This window comes from Schistocerca serialis, chromosome 8 (assembly GCF_023864345.2).
Source record: "Schistocerca serialis cubense isolate TAMUIC-IGC-003099 chromosome 8, iqSchSeri2.2, whole genome shotgun sequence".
Classification (NCBI taxonomy): domain Eukaryota; kingdom Metazoa; phylum Arthropoda; class Insecta; order Orthoptera; family Acrididae; genus Schistocerca; species Schistocerca serialis.
Genome location: NC_064645.1, coordinates 471,630,305 through 471,646,710, shown reverse-complemented (window position 1 = coordinate 471,646,710; position 16,406 = coordinate 471,630,305). Strand labels below are relative to the sequence as shown.

Genomic DNA, 16,406 nt, shown 5'->3' with positions numbered 1-16,406 from the left:
TGGCTGCGACATTCAGTGTCTAATACACACCATAAAAATTAAAAAATGTTTTGTTCCCTAGGTACTTGATGTAGATTTAATAATAATTTTGCAATCACAAATTTTCACATAAAAATTTATAATCGCCTGAACTTTTCAGAAACAACATTTTTATATTCTAGCATGTAGGTAATTTCTTTGCTTTATTTGTCTCATCTGTCATATGACTGAGCCTTTCCATCACAGAGCAGCCCTAACTTACTGCAATATTATTTTCTTAAAAGACAACAAAGTAGCAATAATATGGAGATAGCGTGACGTACTGCATATGCACTACCTGGCTTCCGTATAGCCCAGTTTCTTTACATATTGTCCTAAGATAGAATCTGTTTTTACGCATTTACAACAAATATCTGTTATTGTTGTGGTCTTAACCCACATACATTTCTGAATGCTTTCGGTGTTAAGGCTTTGGTCTCCCTCTACAATTTTTACCCCTACCCTTCATTCCATAACCAAATTGACAGTCCCTTGACGGTTCAGTATGTGTCCTATGAACTGGTCACATCTTTTTCTCGAATTATGCCATACATTTATTTTTTCCCCAATTCGATTCAGTAACTCCTCATTTGTTATTCGATCTATCTGTCTAATCTTCAGAATTCTTCTGTGGCACCAAATTTCAAAAGCTTCTAGTCTCTTCTTGTCTCAACTGTATATCGTCCATGTTTCACTTCATGTAAGGCTACACTCCAAACAAGTATCTTCAGAAAAGACTTTCTAGGACTTAAATTTATATTCGATGCAAAAAAATGTATCTTTTTTCAGAAATATGTTTCTAGCTATGGCCAATCAGCATTTATTTCCTTTCTACCTCAACCATCATTAGCTATTTTGGTGCCCAAAGTGCTGAACTCCTCTGCAACTTTTAGTTTCTCATTACCTAATGTAATTCCCTCAGCGTCACCTGATTTGATTCGACTACATTTCATTATCGTAGTTTTACTTTTGTTGATTTTGATCTTACAATCTCTTTTCAAGACACTATCCATTCCGTTCAACTGCTATTCGAAGTCAGCTGCTGTTTCAGAGGTAATTACTGTGTCATCGTCCAACTTTCAAATTTTTCCTTGGTCTCCCTTACAGCATGCTCAGTATGCAGACTAGTAACATCGGGGATAGGCTACAATCTGTCTCACTCCCTTCTCAACCACTGCTTTCCGCTCACGCGCCTCGACTCTTGTAACTGCAGTCCGGGTCTGTATCAGTAGTAAATAACCTTTCGCTTCCTGCATTTCATCCTTGCTACCTTCGGAATTTCAAAGAATATAGTCTAGTCAACATTGTCAAAAGCTTTTTCTAAATCTACAAATGCTATAAACGTAGGTTTCCCTTTTTGCAACCTATCTTCCACACATAAAGCTTCCGTCACGTTTTTATGACTGTATGTGAAGGCTAATCTCGTGAACTATTGGACGGACTTTGGTGCGGTATTCGATAACAGACTGATTCTCGTGGAAGATTTGTGTGTAGAATTTATTAGCGCCACGCCGGACAAGTTGTCCGGCCGTTGATATTTAGCGCTACCTGTACGAAGCTGGGGCGGATCACTAGTCTTAATACATATCATAGGGAGTATTTCTGTATTGCTCGCAAACCGAAACTAATCTTCCCCGAGGTCGGCCTGAACTAGTTTTTCCGTACTTATGTGAACAATTCGTTTCAATATTATGCAAACATGACTTATCAAGCAGATGCTTCGATGGTATTCTCACCTGCTTGCCGTGGCATTGGTATAATTACATTCATTCTGCAGTCTGAGAGTATTTCGCCGGTCTTATACATCTCACACAGCAGGTGTTATAGTTTTGCTACAGCTGTCTGGTCCAGGACCTCAATAATTCTGAAAACATGCCATCTACCCCAAGGGACAATTTTTTTTTTTCCATTAGGTCTTCCAGAGATCTGCCAAACTCGTTTCGCAGTATCATATCTCCCGTCTTATTTTCATCTACTTTCTTTTATCTTTTTAAATATTGTCCTGAGATTTGTTCCCCTTATAAGGACCTTCTCGACCCTCTCTATACTCCTTCAACCTTTCAACTTTCCCTTCTTTGCTTAATACTGGCTTTCCACCTGACCTCTTGATGTTCATCCAGTTGTTTATCTTTTCTCCAAAGGACTCTTTAATTTTCCCATAGGCGGCACCTATCTTTCCGTAGGTCTACTGTACATGCTTCTACATCTTGCATTTGTCCTCTAACCATTCTTGTTTATACATCTTGCATTTGTCCTCTAACCATTCCTTTTTAGACGTCTATATTCTCTTTCGTCTGCTTCATTCGCTGCGTTTTTATATTTTCTCCTTTCGTCAGTTAAATTCAGTATGTTCTATGGTATCCATGGACTTCTACTGGGATTTATTTTTTTCCTATGTGATCCTATGCTGCATTAGCGATTTCATCTCTCAAAGCTATCCATTCATCTTCTATTACATTCCTTTCCTCTGTTTCAGTCCAACATTCCAAAGTGCTCTCTCTTAGATTCTTATAAACGTCTTGTTCCTTCAGTTTATTCAGGTTTAATTTCCTATCTTTTTGCAATTTATTCCGCATTGACCTGCAGTTCATAATCAATAAATCATCGTCAGAGTCGAAATCTGCCGAAATTTATAAGGAAAGAAAACGCATCATATTTTAATCTAGACCGGTTTGAGATCTCTCCGACTTTGGAAATGTAACAAGGAGCAAAACGTTGCAAGCAGCCATAGTTACTGTATGGGAATAATTTATACAACTGTAACAGTACGAGACTTAAATCCATCTTCAGACAAAGCATTACATATCGCTTAGAAGATAACTACTAGTATCTATTAAATTCGTGTTTCTGTGCTTGTAGTCAGTAACATCCGTTCAACGGAATAAAAACGATAGGTCCCACCGAGATTTGATCTCGGATCGCTGGATTCAGAGTCCAGTGTGCTAACCATTGCATCCTTACAGATATTTTTCCTGTTTTTATGTCTAACCACCAAGAAAGGAGCATTTTTTCCCCTGGTTTTATATTGATTTATCGATACGAGACTCACTACTTGATGTTACATTCGATGAGATCTGACCAAAGTTAGCTAAATCTCCCGTGAATTAAAACCACTTCGTGTACATCTTCAAAGGCTCCGCGTAGAAGGAACACTATTACTATCGCTTCATCTTTCCCGCTGCCGATTGTTATGTACCCGGACTTAATTCTGTCGACAGTGGATTACAACAGACAGAATAAGGCCACTCCCGAACATATATTTGTACTTCATTGTCAGTAACATCAAAAATTTCGTTTTGAAGCACGACGATCATTGTGAACAGGGCATGTTTTTGTGGACAACGCTTGTGGCTGCATGTCGTACAGTAGTGTTAATTGGAAAAGTCGCGAGAATGTTCTGGGTTTGCTGTAGGCGTCATGAATCAAAATGGACAGTGAGCTACTGTTTTGCTCTCAGCATTAGCACGTAATGAGGAAAGACAATATCTCCGTCACCGACTTATTATGTGCTGCGTGAAACTGGAAAGGCGAGAAAAACTTTTATCTAACGTCGGCTGCTTTTGCTGGTGCATTACTGAACGGATACGTTCACTCTCAAAATATCCGGCTCAGAAGGCCCAAACAGCGATGATGGAAATAGTAAGGGACGGTGAGGCGGTGATGCAAGCGACGAAGTTTTTATCTGTCAATAAACAGCGGTCGCGAAAAGTTTTGATGTCCAAAAGATTCGCGGCGAACCAAAATTTTTTGATAATAGCAAATTTCGCTTTATATAACTTATGGAAAAGGACAGAAGAAGTATCCAAGGATGCTGTACTCAGTTCGTATAAGAGCCGAAATTACGTGTCTTGTAGGGGAGTTAAAGTAAAAAAGGTTAAAGCGAGGGGAGGAACGTTAAGGTCCCGCGGACGAAGACAATTAAGGAAGGAAATCGGGCGAAATTCTCCAAAGGCGCAATGATGTCATTCGCCTTAGCGACCTAGGAAAACTACAGCAAAATGTCCGGACGGGTATTTGAATAGCCGTCATCCCGGAAACAAGTCCAGTGTGTTATCACTGCACCATCTCGCTCTGGGGTAGCTACAGTGAGAACACTGCCAGACAGCTCATGTGTACAAGCAGAAGCAAGATTTTTACGCATTAAAAAACAGCCCAGAGCCTTAACTGCAAGATTTTTCTGCCTGAAATGTTGATCACTCGTGCAACCTGAGATAAACGTCAACATAAATTTCTCGCACTGTTCCCCGTCGAGGCGCGGCTTGCCCTCCGCCATTAGACACACGGCAGACGCGGCTAATGCCCAGGAACAGAGATGCCGGGTCTAGTGCTGCGAAATGCCACGTCACACAGCGGCCAGAGCTTCAGGCAATTACGAGGCACTGCCGCCGCGCAGGGAGAGCCATTTATGGGACGAGCTGGGAGAACTTTCCCTCCCAGAGGTCACGGATGTGCCACTGCCGCGTCTGTCGTGAGAGCAATTCCCTTGCGATTATTACTTGATTCGAAAAATCCATTCGTCCATATAGCTGTCTCCTGTATTATCATTTTCTCTCATTAATTTGCCATTACCAATCTTTCTCTTAGCAGTGGCCTCTCCACTAGCAGAAGACAGATTTCTGTTGCTATTTAAATCGTTGATTCTGTAGAGCTTCACTACACGCTTCACAACTTAATCGTTTCTATATCTTTTTTTCAATTTGTGGAAAGGCGAGACATGTTTGCGCATATGCTGAGTAGCGCTTTGGAAATGACTTGCATGTTCTAGCCAACAACTGATTCGTGAACTGCAACTTAATGCATCTTTTACTAATACAAAAACCTGTTAAACGCAGTTTGTACAATACATTGAAGAGTACGCATATATTAGTTGGACCATTGTTGACTGGCTACCGTTATACATTTGCGTAAACCATCAGAATACTTTACTGAGAAAGATAAAGTTGGACGTTTTAAACTTTTTATTGCCATCGTAATAGTGGGGAGGTCCCAAGACGCCTGTAATTGTGTATGTAACCGTCTTGAAATGTACAACGAAATTGTATTTGATTTACTACAGCCTGAAACAGAGTAGGTAATATCTGAAAACATGATCATGTTAGACAGGGAATACAAGAGAAACAATCAATAGAAAATATTTCCAGCCACTGAACGGAACTGAGGTATAATATTGAGCTGAAGAAAACACTAAATACACTAGCAACAAATGGAGGAATCACGTTGGACTTTAGAGAACGATACCTCAATAGTGACACTTGGATGCGACTCACATGGTCGGAGAAATTAGGTATCTTGTTTTATCACATTGATGGCGTTTCAGAAATCGTGCTCGACACTTGTATAGTCTGAAATCAGTAGTATTGTGCTATGGACGGGTTTCAGCGTGGTCTGACCTGTATTTCTTACAGAATTCAATGAAACCTATGGACTATGGCAGTACTGACCATATTAAAATTTTCCTAGCTATTGTGCTTTGACTCTACACAACTTTCATTTCGTGGACGTGAGGAGAGTAGAGAGTGTGGCAGAAGGGCAGGGGCAAGGGAGCGGCGGATAGAGGGGCTGCATGTCATGGCTCGCAATCAACTGAAGGAAATTGTCGTTACAGTATAGTAGTGTACTCCCACCTAGATTTGTGGTTGACCAATTTCTGTCGTCTCTCCGCACGATCTATTCTCGTTCCAGGTATTGCCAAACAGCAGTTTCCTAGCTGCAAAGTGTGTTTCGGTGCAGGCGATTTCTTAACAGCGACAGTATTTACAGTTTCTGCTACTAAAAAGTAAATGTGTAGAATCAGGACAAATATGTGTACTATTAAAGTTTGGTCTTAGCGTCAAATGCCGGCCGGTGTGGCCGAGCGGTTCTAGGCGCTTCAGTCCGGAACCGCGCTGCTGCTACGGTCGCAGGTTCGAATCCAGCCTCGGCATGGATGTGTGTTATGTCCTTAGGTTAGTCAGGTTTAAGTAGTTCTAAGTTCTAGGGGACTGATGGCCTCAGATGTTAAGTCCCATAGTGCTCAGACCCATTTGAACCATTTTTTTAGCGTCAAATGTAAACAAACAGTGTTACATTTAAATCACGTACAAATTTCTTTATCGTGTCGGTGACATGCTCACCTCCTATACAGGATGTTAAAGTATTGCATATTCTTAGAGGCTGTAGGATGGACAAAAACAGAAGTAGATTCTGCAACATCATTTACGAGAGGAAGGAGAAATTTAATAGACTGCAAAAGAAAAGAGTGACTTTCCTGCCTTGAGATATGAAGCATACTGTTATTAATAGGTCTGATAGCGTTCTATCCAAGAATGAAATACATACTTGCCATAGCAGGAAGCTATGTAGTTGTACCTCCTAGAATACGAGCGGAAGACACTGTTGCTAATACAGAAGCTGAAATACATTTTTTACCTAAATCAACTGCAGATGGAATAAAGATGGACTCAACCAGGATACTGCTTAGGAGCGAACAACGTAGCAGTACCTTAACGAAAAGTGAGAGGAAAGGTCTGCAAAATTTAAACCCTGATACGGAAATTCCAATTCTTTTCGAATTATATCAGCAGAAAAGGGCAATACTACAGTGCAAATATAGCAGTAAAATTGAGGACATATTAGGACCAGAAAGATAAAGAGACGTTAAGGGAGATCCCACAACGTCTGTTCTTATGACAATTAATAAGCTAATAAAAGTCTCTTAGATTTCTCCCATTGACAATGAGGATCTCATCAACTCATAAGCATTGTTACAAAGACTGTATGGTTCACTGCATATTCACAAACCTGGTATTCCATTAAGACCTATTGTTAACACTATTGATTATCTGGCCTATGGAACTGCCAAACACTTAGACACTCGTCTACGGCTGTTTGTAGGAAAAACTGGCAATTGTATTTAAAAAAATTCTGACCATTTTATCGAAAAATTAAAATCTTTCAAGTTGATTCCAAGTGATGTTACGTTTTGATGTTGTGTCACTATTTACGATGGTTCCTATAATGGGGTGTTCTCACATTTGGAAAGTTCTTTCGCAAAGGATATGGCAGATCTCTTTTAACATCGTCTCACATCAGCTTACTTTCAATGAGACAACAGATTCTGTGAGACAACTGACAGTGTGACTATGGGGAACCCACTGAGCGCAGCTGTAGCAAGTTTTGATAAGGAAAAATTTGGAGTAGCAGTCCTTCAGATAGCGATTGTTGATGATACTTTCTTTGTATGGTCTCAGGGAGAGAAAGATCTCTCAGAATTTCTACATTTTCTGAATGATATTAATTCTAATATAAACCAGCCCGGATAGCCGTGCGTGTTAAAGTGCCGCTTGCGGGACGGGGAGGTGGCCGGCCCCAGATTGAATCCGCCCGGCGGATAACGACGATGGTCGGTGTGCCGGCCGGTCTGCATGTGGTTTTTAGGCGGTTTCCACCCAATACTAGGCGAATACTGGGCCGGTAACCAGGTCCCGCCTCAGTTATACGATTCGCATACATTTAGAAAACTTTCACGTGAATTACGCTACACGCAGACTGTTGGGGTACGTATATTCCATCCTGAGTGGTAACTGGGTGGCGATAGGAACGGCATCTGGTTACCCCTTAAACTGATCATGCCGAATGTGTTCATAACCATGCCGACCCTGCGCCGAGGAGGGACAAAGGCGAAAGAGAAAGAAGAAAAAAAAGAAGATATTAATTCTAATACAAAGTTAATCGTGGAAAAAGAGAAAGAAGGTCAGATTTCATTTTGGATGTACAGGTACTTTGAAAACCCGACGGAACTATAGGGCACAAAGTCTTCAGAAAGCTCACTCACGTGGATAGATACCTTCATAGAAATTCCTACCATTGAAAAAAAAAAAAAAAAAAAAAAAAGATTCTATGGCATTTATCGGCCGGGGTATCCCCGTCGGGGTTCGGTCGCCGTATTGCGAGTCTTTTTAGTTGACGCCACAACGGCGACTTGCGGGTCAATGATGATGAGAATGGTGATGAAGGACGCACAACACCCAGTCACCTGACGGGAATCGAACCCGGGCCCCCTTGCGTGGTGGGCGGTAAAGCTACCGCTGCGCTACGGAGGCGGACATTCCTACCATTATCCTACGCAGTTAAGAGGAGTGATAAAAACATTGATGGGCCGCGCTAAGGAAATCTGTCCTTGCAGGGCGAGCTCGATCATTTAAGAACCGCCGTCGGAAGAAACGGGTACTCCGACAAAGACATAAAAAGGGCACTACACACTAAAAGATCTGGAGCTTCTAATGAAAAAGAACCATGTAAAGGGAAAGTTTTTCTTCCATTCGTAAAAACGGTCACAGATCATATCAGCAGAATGCTCACAAGACATGGTACTGATACAGTGTTTAAACCAACAAGAAAGGTTCCGGAATATTTGAACACCGCTGAGGACCTACGCCCAGAGATTGCCATAGCAGGAGTATATAAAATCCCTTGTAAATGTTGTCAAATGTACAGAGGAATTACAAAAAGAAGCAAAAACATTCGCCTTAAGGAAAACAAGAGCTGTTGTTGTTTGGGAAATAAAGATGAATCCTCGGTAGAAGATTGTCCATCGGGACCAGGGAACCACCAAATTAGTTTCTCTAAATCTATAGTTTTATCAAGATTTAATCAATGCTATGCTAGGATGTAACGAGAGGTCATAGAAACTCAAAACACAAAAAAAAAAAAACATTAACAGGAAAGGAGCGTCATTGAAATCAGACAAATTGCGGGCCTTAATACTAAATGAAGACTTGCGCGGAAAAACGGGCTAACCCTCAAATGTAAAAAAAACTTAGAGATAAGTGTTGCTGGGTGTGAGACCAATGTCAATTTTGTTAGTTTCCGTACCCAGCAACAGATGGCAACACTTACCTCTAAGATTTTACAATTGAGGGCTAGTCCGTTTTTCTGCACATGCCTTCAAGTAAAACAAACAACGCCAACTCTTCCCTACTATAAGTTTCTTAACACACATCACTGTTGATTTTCTCTGGTGACCCCTCTGCTTGACGTCTCTAGCGAACTGTCATGAGTCTACTTCTTCAGTTTGTTGAAGCAGAGGAGGGTTGCAAGATCTTCAGGGGCAGGATTCTTCCTGCCTGATCGCCACTCCTCCTTCACCCACTTCTCCGAGACGTGATAAATGTGCTCCCAGTCCTGAAGGCTGAAGATCGGATTGGCGCTGATTGTCCGTAGTTCCTTCCGCGACACCAAATCGTACAACATGCTACGAATGTGGCAGAGGTCGTACGGTTCGGGTGGAAGGCGAGGCTTGGGGGTGTCCGCTGGTGCGTAACACACATCAGCCGTGTGAAACTCACGTGCAATTCCTTGCACGGTTTTAAGCAGGTTAAGCAGGTTAACTGCTGTTCCTGCGTGTTGAATTCACTAGATGCATGTGGTCCTCTCTTAGTGGTACGTCATCACGAATTCACATCTCTTGGTCGTCGTCACTGGGTGCTGGGGTTATTCCAGCAACCGGTCTGGCCATCTGGTCGCTGGGCGCCAGTGGAGTTGGTTTCCCAGTCCACTGACCAGCGGGTTCCTGGACCTCCTCGCCGACTCGTAGAAGTTCCGTGCGAGCGCGCGGAAGCGGCGCTTCAGCATCGGAACTCCCGCGATGTCGTGCAGCAAACGGGTGTCGTAGTCCCTTGGCAGGTGGAGCGCCAGCCGAAGGGCTTTGTTCTGCACCCGTTGCAGCGTCTGGACGTGAGTGTCGGCGGCATTTCCCCACACCACGGCCGCGTACTCCAGCACTGGCCTGATTAGTGCTAGGTAGAGCGTGAGGCCGCAGTGGGTGGGCAGTGTCGTCGTGGGGTTGAGGAGGGGGTAGAGCGAGCGCATCCGTCCAAGCGCCCGGCCCCTCAGCTCCTTGATATGTGGACCCCAAGTCAGGCGTCGATCCAGAGTGACGCCGAGGTACTTTCCAGTACGCGACCACGGGATGGGGCCTCCCATGATCCGCACTGGCGGCAGCGCGACGGGGATGCAGCGGCGAGTAAACACCACCGCCTGGCTCTTCCCTGCGTTGAACTTGAGCCGCCATTTGGTGGCCCAGGCTCCAATCTCATTGCAGGAGAGCTGCAGGCGGCGGCGCATCAACTGCGCGCTCATGCTGCGCGTGTACAGCGCGGTGTCATCGGCGTAGAGCGCCAGATGAACCCTCGGCGTCGTCTTCGGGACGTCAGCGGTGAAGAGGGAGTACAGCAGGGGGCCAAGGACGGACCCCTGCGGCACTCCGGCACGTATGTGGCGCGCCGTCGACATGCCGCCGTCGGCACGCACATGGAATGTGCGCCCTCGCAGATATGACTGGAGAAGGCGGACGTACGGCGCGACTCCGTGGTCTTCAGGCACCGGCCTGATGACGTCACGAAGTGACCGTTGTACTGGCACGTGTAAACAGCTCGGCTTGCTGAAGTTGTTTGAGACTGGAGCTGCTCCCTGAGTCGTTATAGCCTCTGATGGTGTTGTCAGCATTGTAAGACGAAACGTTAGGCAGAGGAATGTGCCTCGGACCACTGCCTAATGTCCATATAACTAAAATTATCAGTAATCGGTGCAAGACTGATAGCTTAATGTATATCGGAAATTAAGTAAGGTTTCGGGTTTGCTAGCTTCAATGTCGTAGAGACAACAATCTTAACCGCCGCACAGGATGACCACAAGTGTTTGACAAACGGACTTGACGCAGCCTCCATACAACCACACGTGGCAATCGACGAGTTAGTTAGTCGCCGATTCGAATGAGGAGTGTCAGGGAGCCATTTGTAGTAGGACTGTGCGTAGAACAAGGAACCACATAGGTTTCTGCAGTCGACGGCCGAACATCACTTCCTGTGCCTCCTCATGACTTTAAGAAATGTGTAAGAAGGAAAGAAGGAAAACTGATGCTTACAGGCCCGTTGAAGTCGAGGCTGCTAGAAAGAGAGCACGAGCTCAGATTGAACAACGCCGAAGAAGAAAAGCGGCTGTGTCTTTTCAAAGGAACCTCCCGGACGTTTGCCTCAAGCGATTTAAATAGGCAACGGACATTAAAATCTGGACGGCAGGACGGGGATCTAAACCTGATCCTACCGACAGCGATTCCGTTTTCCTACCCAATGTGCCACTTTTCTCACGTATCGTGTACTCGGACCGACTATTCTTAAACGATCTATAGCTAGAAGCGGTAGCGGCATTTTATGCTGATAACACGCAGGCTGTTAAGTACGTTCCTTTAGGCGTCACGCAGAGCTGGTAATACACAATCTACAGGAGAGTTTATCTCGGCCCATCAATCATCGCTTACGCCGTCAGGGCATGACCTCGAGTCAGTTTCACATTTCTTGCGTCACAGTCAGCGCTGTAAATGCAGCCTGAGCCTTCCCGAAAGACAAACCTCCTTTTTTTCTTAGTTTGTTATATCTTGTGTTGCATAAGCCGGAAGAAGGTATTCCGCGAGAGTCGAGGCGACCCATGCGTTAGAGGGTCTTCTTTTGAGGATAGCTCGTTGCCCGCGCCAAATGTCAGCCGGTGGAGATAACCCGGAAGTTTGTGAATGTGCCACTTCATGCCACGCCGTTGTCGCCTACATGACATGCTGTAGGAACACAATGGCGATTCACAAATTATGTCCTAAAAATCGTAGCATCGAGGCACATAAAAACAACAAGAATCTGACGCACACGAACAACACAAAAACTGGACATCGCTATAAAATATCAATTAAAACAATAATTATTCGTGTCATTCACTTTTTATTTTCTACCACCACTTTTTATTTTCTACCACCGCGTGTTTCGATGGCGTACACCCTTATCTCCATATGTATCAGTGAATTACATTACATTCTTTTTTGCTAGATGTAAGCAGTAATCTGTTTTGAGTTTCATTTCGCTAGAAATAAAGTACGATCAGCACTTGTTAACGTAGTATGGCACTGAAATTACAATTTTAAATAGAAATAAAGCTGCTTACTGTATGTTACAGTAGGAAGAACCCTGAGTGTCCTTATAAATATACATTTTCATCTTTAGGCGTGCCGCAAATACAAACTAATATCATAATCAATCCAGAGATTGTGCAGAAGTAGAAATATAGTGCCTTGTAAATCAAAGAGATTAATTACCAGCTTTCATTGCGAATGAAAGATACAGATAAGAAATATATGAGTTTAACTCTTTACAACGTTTTTGCTTAAGAATGTTATTATGGCCTTCAGGCCAAAAGCAAAATGAAATGTCGTTAATTAAAAACTAAAACTAGGAAAAATAAAAAACTTTCAGCTTGATTATTTGTTAATGTAACGGTTTGTGGATTTGGGAGTTTTTCATTATTTATATCTCTTAGAAACAGATAGTAGTATTTTTTTCATCACAACAGAAAATTTGGGCGCTACCTATCAGTGACAGCGCATGATCCTTTTAAGAAGCTTGTCAAGTATGTACAGTGACTGTTACTATTAACTATCTTTGAGTGACCTAAATGACTCCCTAAACTACAAACCAACATATGAACAAATAAATATACTGAAATGTAGGTGTATAAGTTTTTTGCATTAACGATACTGTTAAGGAAAAAGATTCTAAAGCGTTAAACCTTTCTATATTTGTTATCTATATCTTTCATTCGCAATGTAAGATGGTAATGAATTCTCCATGACTTACAGGGAACTGCATTTCTATACCCGCACTGTGGATTGTTTGTGTTACTGGCTCGTATTTGTGGGACGTCTAAAAATGAAAAGGCATATTTATGAAGACACTCAGCGTTCGTCCTGCTGGAACATATTGTACGTAGCTTTATTATAATTTAAATGTGTAATTTCACAGTCATATTACATAAACAAGGGCTGATTATTCCTTATTTATAGCGAAATGAAACTCAAAACAGAAAACTGGTTACATGCAGTAAACAAGAATGTAATGTAACGCACTGATCCCATGAAGATAGTCTCTAGAAAAGCTTCATGCGAGAAAATAAAAGGTGACTGAGACATATAATTGCTTTAATTTGTCTTTTACGCTACAAACAGTTTCCAAATCACCATCCAACGTGAACGATATGAAAACAGTGCGTGGCTTGTGGCTGACCTAATATACCCTTTTACCTTGCACGTTGTCTTACGGTGGATGGCAGCAGAGGGCACGAATATATCGAATCACTCCCCGCCCCCCTCCCCCCCCCCCCCCCGCCAGCCCTTTTCTTCCCCTATTTCATTAGCGAATGTTTCGTGGGAAGAAAAGATGACGACATCCCCTGTATAAGCCCGCCCTGCATTTCCCTGATTTTAGGCTCGTGGTCATTACACGAAATGTATTTTGATGAAGTAACTGTTTTTATTTTTTAGAATGAGTGGTTCACTCAGCAGTTGCGGTGTAGGAGAGAGGTACCAGCAGAAGTGAGGTTACGAGGGCGGGCCCTGAGTCTTGCCTGGATGTCTTACCCGAGAGCAGAGTTCTCGTTTCGATTACCTGCCTGGCACGCAGTTTTAATCTGCCAGCAAGTTTCAACGTGCCTTTTTTTACTCGTTTTGGGTCTCGATCGAGAAATTTTTTAAAAACTCCCCGCAATGCACAGTGCTTCTGCTGTCGTGTCTACCATTAAATTTGTTGAGAATTTCTCTCAGGCTGACTAAACGAACCGTGACGAAGCGCGCAGTTGTTCGTTGAATATTTTCCGTTTCCTCCGTTATTTCAGCTTGCTAACACATCTAGATTTACGTGTCCATTATCGCCTAAAATCTCTCTGGACACTTGACGATTGTTGCTGATTTCAGAGGTTGATCATAAGTTGTAAAGTAAACGAGATGAGATTTATTTCTGTTTGCGCGAATTACATTACATTTATTGTTGAGGATCTGTCGCCAAACTTTACGTCAGGCGCTGAACATCCGCTACCCACAAGCCATTTACAGGCGTCTCTGAATGGTAGTCGGGCAGTGCAGCACTTTGAAGTAAGCTGGGTGCTACCCTCACCTCTGGCGACGCTCTCCTGTTGTGAATGACATACGGAGTTTAGTTTGCTAAGGCGTCGCTCGGTCCAGTCTCTCATCTGTTCCAGTGTTCCGTATGCACATAACTCGTTTACTAGACGACGGTGCATGACGGAACCGAAGGCTTTCCCGAAGTTAAGTGATTCGGTAACAACCTAAGCTCCGTAATACGCTGTCCTCTGGATCTCGAGATTTTCATACAATCAGTATTTGCAGAAACCATGTTGGTTTATACGTAGGAGACATTTGGACTTCAGAACAGTCGTCTTACATGGGCACAAAATGTGTTCCGTTATTCTAAAACACAAAGAATGTAGGCTGCAGCAGTTGCACAGAATAGACTAGTGTGGAGAATTGCATCAAGCTACCCTTCGGACTGAAACCCGCAAAAATTACAATTCTACAACACACAGGTCCATAACTGTACGGATCCTTTGATCCTTCTTACACATGGAAAAAGAGTTTCGCCTTTCTCTTGTCACGTGACACGCTTCATTACTCCAGCGACGTACGATAAACTGTTTCCGATTTAGCGCCCAGTTCTTTCGCATGTCGATACAATATCTAATGGGTTATCCATCAATCCCAGTGGTTTGCCCTCTACGGAGCACCGTGATCTGATTTTCAGTTCTGTGTTCGTTATACGTATGTGTGCCAATTTTCGATGTGCACCGATCGTAGCTAGGAACTGTTTTCTGATCTTCTTCGCCGAAAGAACTTCGAAAGACTGAATTTACTATTTCAGCTTTCATTTTACGTAGGACCAAATCTGTTTATGGTTTTTTGACAGTTCAGCAAGTAAGATCTTGGTTTTGCAATCATTGAACGCTTCTCGCATTGCTACCTTTATGCTTGTTTTTAGTTCGTGGAGCTCTTGTTTCTCACAAGAATTCCGTTTCGTTTGAATCTACCGTGCAGTTATCACTGCTTTCGTAGTAAATTCCTAATAACAGTATTAAACCATGGTATGTCCTTTTCATTCCTCACTACGTTACACGGTACAAATGTACCTACAACATGACCCGAAGGTGACTTAATTTGGGTGAAATACCTTCCACATTAATGTTTGTAATAGGCTGTCGTTGACAGGTTTAATGTACTGTTCCATAGTATTATAAATAAAAAACCATATAGAATATTCTTGCGTTGTGTAATCATCAGATCTTCTATTATTTCATATTTTGTAAGAGGCGTTTGTGTGTGATACTTAGCAAGTTACTGCTTATACACTGAGGTGAAAGAAGTCATTGGATTTCTCCTAATATCGTGTCTAATCTCCTTTTGTCCGGCTTAGTGCACCAACTCGACGTGGCATGGACTCAAAAAGTCGTTGGAAGTCCCCTGCAGAAATATTGAGCCATGCTGCCTTTATAGCCGTCCGTAATTGTGGGAGTGTTGCCGGTGCAGGACTTTGTGCACGAACTGACCTCTCGATTATATCCCATAAATGAACGATGGGATTCAGGTCGGGCAATTTGGGTGGCCAAATGTGTGTGTGTGTGTGTATTCCTAAGGGACCAAACTGCTTAGGTCATCGGTCCCTGGACTTACACACTGCTTAAAGTAACTTATGCTAGGAACAACACACACACCCATGCCCCAGGGAGGACTCGAACCTCCGGCGGGAGTGGCCGGTGGCCAAATCATTCGCTCGAAGTGTCCAGAATGTTCTTCAACCAAATCGCGAACAACTGTTGCTCTCTGACATAGCGCATTTTCATCCGTAGCCGGGCGGTGTGGCCAAGCGGTTAAAGGCGCTTCCGTCTGGAACCGCGCGACCGCTACGGTCGCAGGTTCGAATCCTGCCTCGGGCAAGGATGTGTGTGATGTCCTTAGGTTAGTTAGGTTTAAGGAATTCTAAGTTCTAGGGGACTGATGACCTCAGATGTTAAGTCCCATAGTGCTCAGAGCCATTTGAACCATTTTGTCATCCGTAAACGTTTGGTCGTTATTTGGGAACCTGAAGTCATGGATGGCTGAAAATGGCCTCCAAGTAGCCGAACATAACCATTTCTAGTCAAAGATCGGTTCAGTTGGGCCAGAGGACCCAGTCCATTCCAAACAAACACAGCCCACACCGTTATGGAGCCGCAACCAGCTTGCACAGTGCCGTGTTGACAACTTGGCTCCATGGTTTCGTGGGGTCTGCACCATACCCGAAACCTACCATCAGCACTCACCAACTGAAATCAGGACTTCTTTGACCAGGCTCCGGTTTTCCAATCGTCTAGAGTACAACAGATATGGTTACGAGCCCAAGACAGGCGCTGCAGGGGATGTCGTGCTGTTAGCAATGGCTCTCGTGACGGTCGTCAGCTGCCGCAGCTCATTAAAGCCAAATTTCGCCGCATTGTTCTAACGGATAGGTTCGTCGTACGTCCCACATTGATTTCGATGGTTATTTCAC

The 16,406-nt window shown here is 43.4% G+C and overlaps 1 protein-coding gene across 3 annotated transcripts in view; it reads right to left on the bottom strand.

The window, feature by feature from the left end:
- Window positions 1-16,406, bottom strand: part of LOC126416096 (A disintegrin and metalloproteinase with thrombospondin motifs 1) — a 498,682-nt gene that overhangs the window by 122,123 nt on the left and 360,153 nt on the right. The window lies entirely within an intron of this gene.